Source organism: Teleopsis dalmanni, chromosome 1 (genome assembly GCF_002237135.1).
Source record: "Teleopsis dalmanni isolate 2A chromosome 1, ASM223713v2, whole genome shotgun sequence".
Lineage (NCBI taxonomy): Eukaryota > Metazoa > Arthropoda > Insecta > Diptera > Diopsidae > Teleopsis > Teleopsis dalmanni.
In genome coordinates this window covers 166256606-166275099 of record NC_051846.1, presented here as the reverse complement: position 1 = coordinate 166275099, position 18494 = coordinate 166256606, and the positions used below count along the sequence as shown (strand labels likewise).

General features: G+C 30.0%; 1 long non-coding RNA gene across 1 annotated transcript; it reads left to right on the top strand.

Annotated features, from left to right (window-relative positions):
• Nucleotides 1–14261: 14261 nt before the first annotated feature.
• On the top strand, nucleotides 14262–14563 carry LOC119669759. The gene is made up of 2 exons (XR_005251636.1): nucleotides 14262–14351; nucleotides 14411–14563. It is a non-coding gene; the product is annotated as an uncharacterized LOC119669759 (long non-coding RNA).
• The last annotated feature ends 3931 nt before the right edge of the window (nucleotides 14564–18494 follow it).

The following is an 18494-nucleotide window of genomic DNA, read 5'->3' as shown; positions in this document are numbered from 1 at the left end:
GTCACGAAAACGAGTCGTAGTGGGTGCGAAAGTAATGTAATTCGTGTGATTTGGCCATATTTGGAAAAAGAACATTTTTTTATATTTGAGGCCGTTGTTTTGGGAGTTCCTCCTTCGAATGCACCAGTTGGGCTATGTAGTGATCGCTACTGATGGTTTGAGCAAATGTCTTAAAACTTGAAAAGCAAAATTTCACACACATTACAAAATACGGACAGCATAAACTTGTCCAGGTGTTTGTCAGTTGACTGCCGATTGGACCTTGGCTGCGCTTGTAGTCAGTAAACCACTTCTCTCCTTTTTGTTTCAATCAAGGAGAGTCCACGTAGCACTTCTCAAGCCAAACTTATGCTGTCATTGCATTTTTTCCATTGTTTTAGTTTTTTAGGCAACAGCAACTGTTTACTAATTGTCTAAACACAAAGTCTCTGCTAATAATAAACCAATCATTCTAATTTAAATAAGGGTTTTATGATTATATATAGTGATAAAAAATATACACAACAATGTTTCGGAAACGAAAAAGCAATTGAAAAATTAGACTTGATGAATTAAAAAAGCCGAAAACAGTTCCGTATTAAATTACGAATTATTAAATTGATTTATATAAATACTACAAATAATTTAAATTAGCATGGCTTCCGCTAAATTTAAAAATGATTTCCAATTACAATCACAATTCACAATTACTCGTATATTTACGATTTGCAACTGCTAAATATACTTTCACGTTTCATGAAAATTATAATTTATGATAATTGATCGACTAATGTCCATAGTACTTCTACCACTAATTAATATTTTGGTGGCATCGAAATATGCTTCTTCACAGAAGCTATTAAAAATTGAAATATCTATGTATTAACTATATAGACCACAAAGGGGTCTACGCTGATAATGGGGTGATAAAAGGGGTCTAAAGCATAATGTCATCTAAAAACAAATTTTTTGTTTTAATTTAATTTTATGTATTTAGCCACTTTAATCCATTACAGAAAAATATGGAAGTTTGTAATTTTAAGCATTGGTATTACATTATGGGAATTACATTTACGGTTCAAGTCTTATGTTGAGCATTTTCCGAGTTAGTGTATCTGTTCACTTTTTCTCTATGATAGCTGGGGGGTTTCTGCAGAGTTCCACCCATCTCACTGACTAATTTGAGTATTGCTCATAATCTTCGTGATTATTCAATGACTGATTTAAGATCTGCGTACCGCCTCGTGCGGTCAGTGATAACTCTGAGATTAGATAGTGCTAAGTAGGGCAGCCCGCCGGTTTTCGCATATAGCTTCAGAGCTCTGTCCCTTATGTATTTTTTGACCGGATCTATTCTAAGGTCTCTTAGCATGTCCTACGTGCGGATGTACCATTGAACTTTGAAGAGCCTTCGGAGAGCCTGACTTTGTGCAATTTGTGGCTTTTGGATAGTAGAGTCGGCAGCTTTGCTATACGCGACACATCCATAAAGTAGTGCTGGTCTAATTATCTTGCTGTAGATCAGCTTTCTGTTCTCCACGGTAAGGTTGTTTTGTTTGAAAAGTGGTTGTAAGCATTGCAGTGTTTTTGCGCAACTACTTCTTTTGACTTGTATGTGCTTGTAACAAGTGAACCGCTTATCAAACGTGATTCCTAAGTATTTAGTGCTGTTCTCCCAATTAATCATGATGTCACCAACTCTTACTCTCGGTGGATGTTGCCTGTGTTTACGTGTAATAAACAGGGGTTTAGTTTTCTCATTGTTAATTTTTATTTTACATTTCTGGAAGAACTCCAGGATGAAATTAGCAGGCTCCTGCAGCGTGTTGATACGGTTCAAGTCTGATAAATAAATGTCTCGAGGGTTTGTTTTCGAATCCTTTCAATAAGGGAATTGGTTTCAGATTATTAAATTATTGTAGTGTTTTGAAAACAGTTGATGATGATGAAGAGTAGTACGACGTAATGTCTATATTTGCACGAGTTGCTAATCTGCGAAAATTGATATAATAATTAATTTAAAATTGCTTTACTATTCAACATATATCTGTATTCCAATATCTAAACTTTCATAAATTTCATCTTTTTTATTATTCATTCTTTTTTAAAACAATATATAAAGAAAGAGAATTCATGAAAATATAATTAAAAATGACGTTAAATTTTTTTCAGAACAGGTTTAACTTTAATATTTAAATAAGCGTCTTAAAACTTGATTAATTAATAATTTAATATAACATACTAAATAATTAAAAACAATGCACTTCAACTATTCAATACAAATCTGTATACAAACATTTTGGAGTTTATTATTAGAAGTTTAAGTATATATGATATATACCAAAAACTAAAATACGTCATTTTAGAAAATATGAAATATTTTAACTGGTGAGAATTTATATATTGAATAAATTTTATATGTAGGTATAGTTAGTTACTTGTTTAAATATTTATAACAACCCGTTACTAGGTTTCGGGCACATAGTGGCGCAGTATGTCTTCCCAGACACGCCGCGCTGTGTGCACTCTTTCTCCAGTTTCGTACATTAAGTTCTTCTAGTTTTTTACACACGTTTTTGACATCAATGAATTTCATTATAGACCGATAAGCCTATTTTCGTAGGTTAATGTAGGTTAAATATATAAATAAAAACGAAAACATTTAAATATGAAAACAATTAATCCCACAAAATATATAAATTTAATTCAAAATAGAACTACAGTGATGTTTAAGATTTTTAGCGAATAATATTATTATTATTATTCCATATTTGTCTTATCTTATTTCTCCTTCTTGTAATATATAGATCAATACAGGTTAGGAAGCAGGTCCAGAACTTCTATTCAGCTTTCAACAAACCGAATGAGGTTTAGATATAGTACCAAGAGATATTGGTAAGTTTGTCAGATACTTTAATTTGTCAAGATAATAATAAGAAAAATGAGAGGGTTTGTCAATGTTCAGGTAATATATATATCAGGTTATCTTAGTTAAGCTAACAATTAATGCGATTATTTGTAGTTAGTAATCTAAAAGTTTTTAAATTGAACCACCATAATAATTTATTTGCAATCTTAATTCTTTATTAAACAAATGGTTTTAATATCCACTATTCTAATAGAGCAACGTACCTAACCTCATTGAAGAAGCAATTTTAGAGTGGTTATAACATTGAATCAAAACAATCAGAACATTCTGTAATCAAAAAATAACATTTAATTCATAAATGAGCTAATTAAATTTTTTGGAGTTTCGAGTATAGAAGAACGTGTTGTATATTATATTTGTTTATTAATAAAAATGTAATTGCTAAAATAAATTCAAATATTGAATAAACCTGATAAAATCTGTCATTAATTATCAATTCGGCAACTATAAATACCACGGGTTACGAATAAATGCTCATCACTTCATAGCTCGAAGTAAAAGAATACGAAACGGTTGAATTTTTGAAAAAAATGAAGTTATTATTTGCTTTCTTTTTGGTATTAAGCATAATTGCTGTTTGCCTTGGTAAATATTAAATTAATTTTATTAAATTTATCTTATAACTATCGTATTTTTATCATAAGGCATTAGTCCAAAGGTACTGCAATCTTTACCGGACAATGGCGATCTTTCCGTTCCTAAATTAAAACAATCAGCAGGACGTTAAGTCAAAATGAAAATATTTCAATTTCATATAACAATAAAAAGGACATAATAGCTAATACGGTGATATAATGTATTATTTCCACCGTTGGGTTTATTAAATTTAAAATGTGAGTTGGATAAGTTTCTTTTGATGGGGCCTTATTATTGTTGAAATATGCAATAGGTGAATGATATCATTTAAACTTAATTAGACTAAGAATATTACAAAAACAAATCATAGTCTTCGTGCTCTTAATATCTACAGAGGTGAATGTTTAAAAGAGATTATTTATTGAAGAAATTTGTATTAAAACGAATATATAAGGACAGTGTAGGACAACGCTTTCTGATTAAAATATTTAATAACATTCATCAGGAAATATACTTTATTTATTAGTATTTATTGTTAAGTTATACCCTTACCTTTTTTTAAGTAAATCTATTATTTTGTGTTCTACGATTTTTGAGATTATTTTAAATGCTTATAGGTGTGTTAAAGATGTTATTTTGAAAATGCATCTACATACCAAATATGTATTTAGGACCTACAAATAAATACTTGTAATGTAAATACCTACAAATGCATCTACAAAAACGTGTGCGTTACATATAATCTGAATTAAAAATAATATTTTTATATAATATTTTTAATTCAGATTTTTAAAATATACATGTGCATTAATAATTTGATTTGTCAGTTGTAGAAATATTCATCTTTCGCATTGAAATATTCCTTAGTTTCGACAACGACTTTTAAATCGTAACCAAATCTCTTTCTTTTCTATAGTATTGCTTTTTTTTTGAGGTCCATGAACAGATAAAACTAGAGAAAACAAGTCGTAGTGCGTGCGAAAGGAATTCATATGGGGCCATTGTTTCGCGATATCCTCTTTCGCGAATTTGGCTATGTAGTGAACATTATTGTTGGTTTGGCTAAGTGTCCTGTAAAAATTTAACACACTTTCCAAATTACAGATACAATACCCTTGTGTATTATTTGTCGGGTGACGGTCGATTTGACTTTGACCGCGTTTGAAACCAGCAAACAACTTCTCTATCATGTATTTCGATCGAGGAGAGTTAGGTAGTTCTTTCCAAGTCAAGCTTTTGTAGTCACGGTATTTTTCCATTGTTATAATTTTTTTAAGCTCATTAATTGTCCGAAGAATAGCGTGACTTTAAGCACAATAAGTCAGTACCTGGTATTATCTTTATATAATACTATGTTAAGTTACAGAAAATTACAGAAAAGACAAAAGAATACAAAATAACTTATTAACAATATGATTTGAATTAATAGGATGCTACTAGAAAGTATATTACTTAGATTTAACGAAAATTTGAAATAACGTTGAAGCTTTGTTGATATTGGATTACTATACCAGCCGAAAATACAAAGTCTCTTATAATAATGAAGCAATCGTTCAAATTCAAATTAGGGCTTTATGACTATATATAGTAATAAAAAATATACACAACTATATTTCGGAAACGAAAAAGCATTAGAAATATTAGATTTTATGAATTTAAAAAACCGAAAACAGTTTCGTATTAAATTACGAATTGTAAAATAAATATTTATAAATACTAAAAGTAACTAAATTTACCATAGATTTTCAATTGCAATCTCAATTTACAATTGTAGATTTGCAACCGCTAAATATACTTTCACGCTTAATGAAAATTGTAATTTATGTTATTTGATCGACTATAGTCCATAGTACCCTGAAAACAAACATAAACCCCAGACATTTTTTAAAACCAACTTAAAATTTATACCTTCATAATAATTTTAAAAATTATTGCCTGAATGGTATATGTAACATTTGCAGTTCTTCCAGTCCTCGAACTTTTTCAATGTTATCTAATAGAAAAACATTTAGTGGATGTTTTTCTAATTTCATCAGTGCTTCATTTTTGTAAAAAGCAAAACTTTGAATAAGATTATTATGAACCTAAAAAAATGTTTGCTTTTCTGAAAGTTCTAAGTTCTAAAAAACAGAACGAAATATATGCTGGAAATTTTTAAATAAAAGCTTTTTAATTTGGTTTGTTTGCTAGCCGATAAACAATTTTATTTCTAAATAAAATGATATCAGATGATAAAAATACAAACACAATTGAAGATTTTTAATGGATAATATCATTATTATTATTATTTTATATAACCTCCGGGGTACGTTTGTTTTATTTTATATCTTGTTCGGTTTTTGCTGTGTTTTATCGTTCTTGTAATATATGAATAAACACAGGTCAAGGAGCAGGTCCAGTACTTCTAATCACTTTTCAATAAATCGATTGAGGTTTAAATATAGTACAAAGAGATGTTGTGAGGTTTGTAAATTGCTTTAATTTGTCCAGATTGGTTTATTAGAATCGTTCCAGTGATAACAGAATAATTTGCAGTATACCATTATACTTTGTAATAAGAAGAATATTAGTGGATTTGTCAATGTGCAAGTATGAATAAATATATATCAAGTTATATTAGTTCATCGAACATTCACTGCGATTAAATGGAGTTAAGAATCTGGAACTAAGTATTTAAATCAAACCAACATAATAATTTATTTGCAATCTAAATTGTTAATTGTTTGTCACTATTCTGAAAGCGCAACTTAGCTAACCTCTTAGAAGAAATAATTTCAGTGGTTATAAAATTAAATCACGACAATCAGCACTTTTTCTATTCAAAAAATAATGTTTAATTCATAACTAAACTAATTAAATTTTTGAGAGTTTCGAGTATAGAAGAACGCATTATAAAATTATTGTATTTGTATATTAATAAAAATAAGAAAGTTATTACTAGACTGAATTTAAATATTAAATAAACCTGATTAAACCTGTCATCAAATACCAATTCGGCGACTATAAATACCACGGGTTAAGAATAAATTGTCATCACTTCATAGTTCAAAGTCAAAGAATACGAAGCGGTTGAATTTTAAGAAAAATGAAGTTTTTATTTGCTTTCGTTTTGGTATTAAGCGTAATTGCTGTTTGCCTTGGTAAATATTAAATATAGTTTACGAAGTTTATCTTATAACTGTTATATATTTATTCTTAGGCCTTAGTCCAAAAGCACTGGAATCACTACCGGCCTCACATCCTCGACAAAATGCTAACGAAAAACCCAGTCATAGCGGACACGTACCTAGTCATATAAAAAGTGCATTAGGACGTTAAGTCAAAATGAAAATAATTCCATTTTATATAAAAATAAAAAGAACATAATAACTAATACGGTGATATAATGCATTATTTTTACTGCTTGGTTTATTAAATTTAAAGTGTGAGTTGGATGAATTTCTTTTAATGGCTTTATCTTATCTTATGATCTATAATCTATATGACAGAAATTTAATTTGAGTTTAGGATGTCGAACCATTTTCAATAATATTTTGTTATTTTCACGATACAGATGATATACTTTTTGTCGCATTATGCAATACGTATTATCGCATTATGCAATACGTAAATGATTACATTTAAATCTAATTAGACTAAGAATATCACAAAAACAGATCATAGTGTCGGTCATAGTATCATAACAGCTATGGAGACATATGATGAAACCTATCGGGTGGTTGGTTTGTTGGCATAGGTTTCTTTTCTCTGTAAGTAGCTTTGGTTTCATGGTCATTAAAATAAAAGTTTTAAAACTAACCAATGCAGTTAATGAAAAAGATTATTCATTGGAAAAACTTGTATTAAGTCAATTATATTCAAAATATTCAATAAAACACATTTTTCTATTGTTCTGTTTATTAGCTTTAATGTTAAGTTGTTCCATTAATTTTTTTAAATGTTCTTTTACTTTCGACAATTTTTATAATGTTCGTTCGTTATAGCAAAGAGTATATATACATAGAGTGTGCATCACTCAAAAAATCTTAAAAATGAAGTGATGGCAATTTCACAAAAATCGGTCGCAGAAATCGGGGAAATAGTATTTGAGTTATTTTTGTGTCACATGGACTCGTTGTGACTCAATTTTTAATTTTTCAGCTTTAACATGCGGGAGAGTTTGGAGTGTTTAAGCATTTTATACTTAATAAGTTTTAAAGAAATTTGTATTGCTTTTCTGCGCTCTGAACTACAGTTGTTGGTATTTTTATGTAGAAAGGTGCATTTAACAATTGAGAAATCAAAAACAGCAACTAATGAAAATATCAAAGCAAGAAATGTCTGCAAAAATACCAAAAAACTTATTTTTTGTCCACAATCCGTTTTTTTTCTTCATTATTATATAGAATTTTCTGTAAAACCGAAATTTTTATTTTCAAGTTTAACTGAAACACATTTGTATAGAAGTAAAGAGCACAGTATATTTTGTAAATTATTGTATGTTATTCGCAATTTTATGAAATTTTGGCAAAATTGAGATTTCGTACAATTTTGGCGAAATTTGAACCCTTATAATTTTATATCTACTAATTGAAAAATTATTATTTTTTATATTTTTTACAGCTTAGAATATTGTTACCATTTTTAAATAAAAACATGTTTAAATTTTATTAACAGTTAAATTTAAAAGTGAAAATTTGCAAAAATCCCTCGTGTTTTTACGACTTTTTTCACTACAATCTAATACAATCGATACCCAAAAAATGTATACAAGTTTTCCATAAAATTTTTTCACTAATGCTAATGCCTAATGCTTAAGGATCACAAAAATTTGCTGTTCCCAGTCTATGTTTTGTATATATTTCAGATCTCAGAAATTACTGAATAATTATGCAAAATATGAGCTTCAGTAAACTTCATAAAGTTTAACAAAAAATTCAATAAGTAATAATATAAGGACAGTTATTATATTATAAATATTGCTTACGATGGCGACTATGATAATATAAGTGCAAACTACCTGTTCTTGTTGCGCTATAGACCACCCTGCTAATCCTTCTTTTATTGCGGTTTTGTTTTTAATTTTAATAGTTTATTGTTTTTTACTATTAAGTTATTTTTATTTTATTGCTTATTATTTATTGTAAAGGTTTTTAAAAAACAACATATTTAGGTAAAAAATTGCACCATATATAAATGGTGACTTATAATATCATATACATACGCTAAAAAAGTAGCCAACTGTGAAAAAAGTGAGGATAATGATAACAAGTGCCTTGATGATGTGCTTTCTTCTTCTTTGATAGAACTCTATGAAAATAACTCTAGGGTGTCTAGTAACTGTGCAGTAGAAGCCTACTCTGATCTAGAGTGCAATGACATCGAAAATTGCATTATATCAGATGCATTTTCCAATTCAAAAAACATAAATATTGATTTATTGTCTTTAAGATACACAATAGGGTACGTAGCTAAAAAATACTTTCAAAACGAAAGTATTCTTAGAATTAAATTAATTTGTAATATTGTAAATATTAGTAAAATAATAAAGAACAAAACATATAAAATAGTTTAATAAACGAAATATAAACATATTTAAATATACATACAAATTAAATAAAACGAACATAATATAAAATGCATATATGTATATACATATGTTTTCATATCCAAAAGAGCATATTTATAACCAAAAAAGCGGTTGAGTGTGATAATGTGCACATATCAATGAAAATGCAGTCTCTTTGCACACATATAGTAAAAGGACTCAAATATTGAGTAATTCCTGGGTTTTTAAAAAACCAGTAGAACAAAATTTTTGTGACTGATATTTTGTTCGACATGCACACTCTATGTGTATATACTCTTTGGTTATAGGTATCATTCTGAATATTCAGCTACTTTTATATTTACCTATTTATCTGGTCACCAATTAATTAAGCAATTCGATTTCGCTCTTGTAGAATGATTTAAGTTTTGCATTAAGTTTAGTGTCGTCGAAGCCAAATCTCTTTCTTTAGAATAATTCTTTGAGATCTACGAGCAGGTAGTATTAGCGAAAACAAATCGTAGTGGTTGCGAATCAGAGAACTGCAACGAGGCATAATTTTAACACTCAGCATGCACTCATAAAACACCAAATTAAAATGCGTATAAATGTTTTTCTCATACACTACTTGTTTGTATTCACATTCGCCACAGAAAGGATTCATAAGTATATTTGTTAAGGAATGTCGCTGCTAATGAATCAGGTTCACAAAAATGCGTATATAAATGGCAAATGATTCATGAATCATAGCATAGACTCGGGTGGGTATGAATATAACCATCGAAAGGAATGACTGAATCACTTGTAACATTCGAAAAAATTTTGTGTTGCTGTTTGTGTTGTTGTTTGTTAAGCAAAATATTTGTGTGTCGTTAGTTTTATACTATTGGTTTCATACTATTTTGTTTGTGTTTTTAAATATTTTGTCTGCATTAAATTGTGGGTTGTTTTAATCGAAAATTATATGCGCAGTACACAACTCCAGGCATACTTTTGCCGACTATAACATAAAACTGTCGGTGTGTATGAATATCAAATGAGGAGAGTATAAATGATTATAAGAGCTGTATATATGAATCAGGTAGAGTCGAATATATGAAAAAGAGTGTCAGAATGCATATAAATGAAACACGGTCAATAATTCTAGTGTGATTCGAGTATTAATAAATGGATTCGAGCATTAAGTGACGGTCGATTCGACTCAGGCCGCATTTCAAGTCAGCAAACCATTTATTTACCATTTGTTTCGATAAAGGAGAGTTCACGTAGCACTTAGGATTATGCAAGATAGGATTATGCTGTCACAGCATTTTTTCCATTGTCATTATTTTTTTAAGCATGATTTGTTAGTTTTATATAACTAACATTTGTTTGCTCTAAAGCAGAGGCTTTAAAAATTTAACTGAAAATGTAGATTTCTATGTCAGCATGAGAGTTAACATTTAATCAAAATATCCTTCAGTTTTGTATAAAAACAAATGCAAAATAATTAAAAACATATTTTCATTTTTGCATAAATACACTTACTTTTTAGCTCTTGTAATTATCAAAGTATGTATTGTTAGACTATCGTTTTATACTAAGAAATAAATAGTTATTAAAATAAACTTAAATACAAACCTGATTTTGTCGTCAATTATATATGCGTATATACGAGTATAAAACTGGTAACATAGTGTTCTTTTCTAGTACAAATTTGAAGACAACAAAACGGTTGAATTATCAAAAAAAATGAACTTTTTATTCACATTTATCCTTGTATTAAGTGTCGTTGCTATTTGCTTTGGTAAAAAAAATAAAAATTAAATAAAACTTTTATTCTATATGTGCTAAGCCCAATACTACCAGGCACTAGTCCACCAAAACTAAGTGGAGTTCTGTAAAAGCAGGTAAAACGTTTGGTGTCAGTAACCCAACAGATAAAACGTCCAAGAAAGATCTCTAAGTCACATTATCGAAGAAACTAGGTCCACACTTGTTAACTGAAGCAGTTGATTTGACTGAAGCAGTGGACTTAAAATTAAACTTAAAATTAAAATAATTAAATTTTAATTAATAATAAAGAGGACATATAATATATTACATAGTATAAAATGTTTTATTTTTATTAATTTTATTTAAAATTTGAATTTAATGTGTATTCAGTTTTATGGGGACATTTGTTATATGATTTTTGAAAACTTGACAAATTTATTTAAATGAAATAAACTATTAGTTCTTTAATCTTTGTAACTCTATGACTTCATTTCCATTACTTTGGGCCTCGTACGCTTTTTGTTTGTGTTGGTTATATTCTGTTATATCTGATAATATTCTCTGCAATAAATAATGTTATAAATTTCATATCACTACAATTATAATTTCTACGTTGCTTTTAAAAGCTTTTCTTGCTGCTTTTTTGGGTTTTAGTAGTGTTGTGATGTACATATACTGTATAAATAGATTAGAAGAGGAATGAAAACGAGTGATGTACCTCCATCGATTTTCTATGAACTGAATGAGGGCTGGGATCTGCATTCAGGTTTAACCATACCACATGTTGGTTTTTATATGTTTTTTACTATACCATATGAGCAAGAATTTTTCTAACAAAATGAATTTAACCTGTATGTGGTTAAAGCATATTTTTCTGAGTGTAGAATCAAGTAACATTGTCAATATTAATGTTCGCATATAAATAAGAATAAATATATATCTACTTATCTTAGTTAATTATGAATTAAAAATATTAACCAAATCATTAAATCGAATTTCCATAATTATAAACAATTCAGACTTGGTCCTTTTAATAACGTTCTTTACCGACCTCTTCTTTTTCAATAGAAAACGTACCCTAATTTTGTAGTCCTGTGTTGAAAATACGTTTAAAAATATATTTAATTTTTACAGTGTTGTTGTGATGAATATTTACCGCCTGTTTCAGCAAATGTAAAGGCAAAGTTTGCTAAGCAAAAATTTATTATTTTTAATTTAGTTTTATCTACAATATTTGGATTCTCTAATCGCTACATTGCAAAGATGGAACTTTATAGTGTAAAGTAGTGATCAATTAGTCCATAATTCTACGTGCAGTTTAGAACTAAGAAATAAACACGTATTTGGTCAGCTCTCGAATATTTTATATAGGTGAATTAGTTTCAAATTATAAAACTATTGTAGTACTTTGGAAACTGTGATTAGTGTCATTCATAAGACAGTTAGGATAGTGAGGAGTAATACGGCATCATGTAATGTCCCTATTTGCACTATCGCAAATTAAGAATTTCAAATAATTAATTTAAACTTGCTGTACTATTCTACATATACTTCTATTCCAATATTTAAACTTTTATTAAGTTCATATTTTTTCTTATTCATTCTCTTTTTATGCAATATATAATAAAAGACAAGTCATGAAAATATAATTAAAAATGTCGTAAAAGATTTTTTCAGAACGGGTTTAATTTTTGATTTAAATAAGCATTTTAAAACTTGATAAATTAAAAATTTAATATAACATACTAAATAATTAGAAATTAATGCATCTTAACTAATACAAATCTGTATCCAAAAATATTGGAGTTAATTAGTAGCAGTTTAAGTATTTATCATACATACAAAGAACTAAATAACGTCATTTTTGAAAGTACGAGTATAAAATATTTGAACCGATACGAAATTATATATTATTTATTAATATAGTTACTTACTTACTTTAATGTTCACAACAACCCGCTACTAGTTTTCGACCTGACTTACTATGTCTTTCCAGACCCGCTTCGCTGTGTGTATGTTTTCTCCAGTTGCGTACATTAAGTTCAATTAGTGCTCTCTCAAATTGATCACTACACCGAAGACGTGATCTGTCTCTACGGAGGAAATAAGCACAAAATTCCTTTTTCGCTGGTTCATCATCATTAATTTATTTTTACCATACAGAAGCAAAAATTAGATGAGCAACCTTGGTTAGGTTAGGTTCGGAAGGCGCGTGCTGACCGTTGTCAGCACTTCCACTCGAAAGCATATATTGCCCATTGTGATTTGTTACGTTGGTGCTAAGATGGATCAAATCCTTGATAGGATTAAAAGTACAGTTGCCAGCCATCAACTCGATGTCCGAGCGGCACACTTTTCAACCGACAAATCCTTCGTTTGGTTCACATTCATAGATACGCCCACTTTCAGAGATTATAGTAGGTATTTTTACGAATTTTACAATTGCTAACTATTACTGTATAGAATGTAATGTAAAATGTATGTGCTATGTACATATGTGCAGTTATATATCAAGTATATAAAGTGCAATAGCTTTAATGTATGTAATAGACGTACAGGAAAGTCAACATTAAAATATTTTTTCGTTTATTTATATTTAAATATATAAATAGTAACGAAAAAAACGTATATATGAAAAGAATTAACTCCTGAAAATAAATTTAAATAATCTTAAATTTAATTCAAAATAGAATTGCAAAGTTATTAAAGATTTTTAGCGGATAATATTATTATTGTTATTTCACACAACCTCTGGGATACGTGGTACGTTTGTTATATCTTACTTCTTCTTGTTTTGTATTTGCTGTTTTTATCGTTCTTCTAATAGGTATATGGAGCAATTCAGGTTGGGAAGCAGGCCCTGAACTTCTATTCAGTTTTCAATAAACAGAATGAGGTTTAGATACAGTACCAAATGATATTGTTAGGTTTGCAAATTGCTTTAATTTGTCAAGATTGGTTTATTAGAATCTATCCAGTGATAGTAGAATAGTTCGCAATGTACCATTGTTCTTTGTAATAATAAGAATAATAAACAGATGTACAAATATAAATAAATATACATGAAGTTATGTTAGTTGATCGAACTTTTAATGCGATTATATGTAGTTAGTAATCTGGAACTAAGTATTTAAATCGAACATCCATAATAATTTATTTGCAATGTTAATCGTTTGTTAAACAAATGCTTTTAATATCCACTAACTAAACTCTTTGAAGAAACAATTTTAGAGTGGTTATAACATTGAATCAAAACAATCAGAACATCTGTATTCAAAAAATAACATTTAATTTATAAATGAGCTAATTAAATTTTTTGGAGTTTCGAGTATAGAAGAACGTGTTGTATATTATATTTGTTTATTAATAAAAATGTAATTGCTAAAATAAATTCAAATATTGAATAAACCTGATAAAATCTGTCATTAATTATCAATTCGGCAACTATAAATACCACGGGTTAGGAATAAATGCTCATCACTTCATAGTTCCAAGTCAAAGAATACGAAACGGTTAAATTTTTGAAAAAAATGAAGTTTTTATTTGCTTTCTTTTTGGTATTGAGCGTAATTGCTATTTGCCTTGGTAAATATTAAATTAATTTTATTAAATTTATCTTATAACTATCATATGTTTATCATAAGGCATTAGTCCAAAGGGACTGGAATCTTTACCGGACTTAGTATATGAAAGACATCCCGGTCCTTCCCCTCCTGTATTAAAACAATCAGCAGGACGTTAAATCAAAATGAAAATATTTCAATTTCATATAAAAATAAAAAGGACATAATAGCTAATACGGTGATATAATGTATTATTTTCACTGCTTGGTTTATTAAATTTAAAGTATAAGTGGAATAAGTTTCTTTTAATGGCTTTATCTTATTTTATGATCTATAATCTATATGACAGAAGTTTAATTTGAGTTTAAGATTTCAAATCAATTGCAAAAATATTTTGTTATTCTCACGATACAGATGATTTATTTTTCATTTTGGTAAACACCTTAAAGTATGAGTTTGTTTAAAAGTTCTACTATGTATTTTGTTTAACATAATTATTTTTAAAGTATGCAATATGTGAACGATAACATTTAAACTTAATTGGACTAAGAATATTACATAAACAAGTCATAGTATCGGTGCTCCTAACAGCTATGGAGGAAAATGATGAAACCAATCGTGTGGTTGGTTAGTTGGTATAGCTTCCTTTTCTATCTAAGTAGCTTTGATTTATTATTCATTCCATACTGCGCTAGGAGCTTAAGGATACAACAAATGATCTCCATCTATCCCTATTTTGTGAAATCTGCCGAAGTTTCTTAAACGATTTTTCAGTTTCAGTATTAACAGTTCTTCGTCATGTTGTTGTTGGCCTGCCTTTACGTTGGGTTCCCTGGGGACTCTATGTTAGCGCTGCGTGCGGGATATCGTCATAAGACTTAATAGATGTTTGGTTAGTTTGCCTTCAAAGTTCTTCATTTGATGTTATTTTTGGCCACCATATCTTCATTATGTTTCGCAAGCAACGATTGATAAAAGTCTGTAGTGTCTTTTTAGTCTCCTCCGTTAGAAGGTAAGTCTTTGATCCGTATTATAAGACAGACTTAACGCATGTATTCAAAATTTTTATTTTTGTGTTTGTGCGGATGTTGTGTGCTCGCCATATATTTCGTAGCCTTGCGAAAGCTCCTTTTGCTTTTTGTATTCGACTGCTTATGTCCTGTTTTGCGCCTCTATCTATGGAGAGATTACATCCTAAGTAATTAAATCCCTCCACATCATTCACATCTTCGCTGCCGATTGTGAAGCAGGTTGTATTATTAGATTTTATTCGCATAGATTTATTTTTTCTTATATTTATATTGAGACCGACTTTCGAGGATTCATTATGCAACTGGGTCAGTTTTGACTGCATATACTGGTGATTTTGCGAGAGCAGGACGATGTCATCTGCGTATTCTAGACCTTCAAGGGTAAAGTCTCCAGTTGATACCTCTATTTTGCGTGTTACATATTTCTAGTACATAGTCTAATACTACAATAAATAGCAATGGTAATAGGATGCCGCCTTGCTTGACACCAGTGAAGAAGTCAAAGGAGTCACTTAACTTTCCGTTATGTAGCACTCTGCATTTTGATTGTTCGTAGCTTTTTCTTATAATCCTTATTATTTCTTGTGGCACTCCCATCCTTCTTAAGGCTAATCATATGCAGTCTCTTTTGATAGAATCAAAAGCTTTATCGTAGTCGATGAATACAAAGTGAATACAAAGTGCTGTTGAATTAAATGCATTATTCAATAATGACTCGCATACTATTTATGTTATCAATGCATTGCCAATGACCGGAAACCCGATTGTTGTTTGCGAAGTTGTGCGTTGATGGGGTCTACAATGCGATTTAGTATTACTTGCTCACTGCTGGGCCTAGTGCTATTCCGCTGCAGTTGTTGCAGTCAGAGAGGTAACCCTTTTTTGTTAATTTTACTTTTATCGATGCTTTCCACTCTGAAGGGATTTCTTCATTGTTTCAAATATCTCTAAAGAGAGGATATAGCATATCAGTTGTGCAATCGACATTGGTTTTCAAACGTTCAGCTGGAATATTGTCGACGCCAGCAAATTTACCATTTTTTAATGAACGTATCGGTGATGCTATTTCTTGTTTAGTTGGAGGTTCATTACATATATTGCGTAATGGTCACCTTGGTTGACCAATTTGCGGCATATCATTATTAGTTGTTAACACATTAAAAGTCTTGTTAAAATGGTCGCGCCACATTTTTAATTGTTCCTCCTCCATAGTTATAGAGTTTCCACTGTTATCTCTTAAAGGCACAGTTCGATTGTTGTTGTCATTGGATAGCTTTCTGGTGATATAATACTTCTCGTAGATCGCCTTTAGATGCTGCTGCTTCCCCTTCGCTAGCCAATTAGTCGTAGAATGCCTTTTTATCTGCTCTTGCTTGTCTTTTTATTTGTTTAGTAAGTGTTGCGATTTCTCTTCTCAGTGCCAAACCACTTCTTAAGTTTTCTTTACTCAGTGGCATCTCTTTTTTTTTGTCTTTCTGGTTTTAACTAATTGCCAGAATAATGCGCGTAGCCATTCTCTATTATTTCTCGTTTCCTTTCCTAGCACCTCAGTAGCTGCTTCTAAAATGGATTGTTTTGCGTTTTCCCATAAATTACATACATATATCTATTACATTGTTTATTCTGGGACGTTGTTCAAATCTAGTGCGCATTGATTGAGAGAAGTTTGACTTAATATTACTCTCCTGAAGTTTATGGTTCTAAAATATTTTCCTGTCAGACATATTCTTACGAGCTACCGATATGGTTTTTAGTCTCATTTCTGCTACAATAGGGTCGTGGTCACCTATTACCACACTACCTTTATTTCTGACATCGAGTAGAGTGTGAGTCCATCGCTTACTTACACATATATGATGTATTCGAAAATTTTGATTTTTCAGTGCTGATCAATATTACCAGATCGTTGCGATTAATTTATGTAAGCGTTCTATTTAATAAACTGTAGAATTGTTCTTTGGCTTCAAATTCACTTTCTTCTGTTGGAGCGTGGCATTAAACAATTGTTATTTTGAGATTTTTAGAATTCAGTCGCGCTGTTATGATTCTTTCTGATATTGGATGCCATTTAAGTGAAGCTGGTCTTATTTTAGGACTGAAATATATGCCAACGCCGTTAACATGTGGGTCGTCTAAATTAATCATGCCAGAATATACCACCAGATCACCATCTGCAGTACGCTTTTCGCTGGAAGTATTCCACCTCATTTCATTTATTCTCATTACGTCGATACATAGCCTTTTGCACTCAGATGTTAACTGCGCTAGTTTTCTTGCCTGATAGAGAGTTTTCACGTTCCACTGAGCAAATCTAGACTGTGTGTGTAAGCCAGTGTTCGTCATCAAATAGTTCTGCTGATTTCTTTGTCTTGTGGATTATTGTTGATAAAGGTTGTTCTCAAGAATCATAAGGTATCAGCCTTTAATTTTCAAAGTTTGGTGGTAGGGCTGCTACCTTTGACGCATATCTATGGGAGATGCGACATCCGAATTTGCCACATTCACCGCTTTAGCTGCAATCATTACCTACTACAGCAAGATGTGTTGGCATGGATATACCGCCATGAACGAGGTTGCGAGAGCCTCTTCTGTTGAAACAGAGTGTACCACGGGAAGGTAGAAGATTGACATTAAAGCCAAAGGTGCTGTTTGAGACGCATCCGACTTCTTACACCCGACTCCTAGGCCGTTGATTTAACGATCATTAAAACCAAAGTTTTAAAATTAACCAAAGTAGTTGATAAAGAAGATTGTTTATTGAAGAAACTTATATTAAAACGATTATAGTATAAAGACAGTGGAGGAGAACGCTTTCTGATTAAAATATTTAATAAAAGACAGCAGAAAATATACTTTATTTATAATTTTTATTGTTAAGTTCTTCAATAACTTTTTTTCAAGTAAATCTTTTAATTTCGTGTTCTACGGTTTTTGACAATTTTTTAAATGCTTATAGATGTGTTATATGTGTTATTTAGAAAACGCATCCACATACCAAATATGTATTTTGAGAATACAAAATAACTTATTAACAATGTGATGGGATTTGATAAGAAACTACTAGAAAGTATATTGCTTAGATTTTACCAAAATGTGCAACAATGATGACGTATTGTTGATATTGGATTATTTTA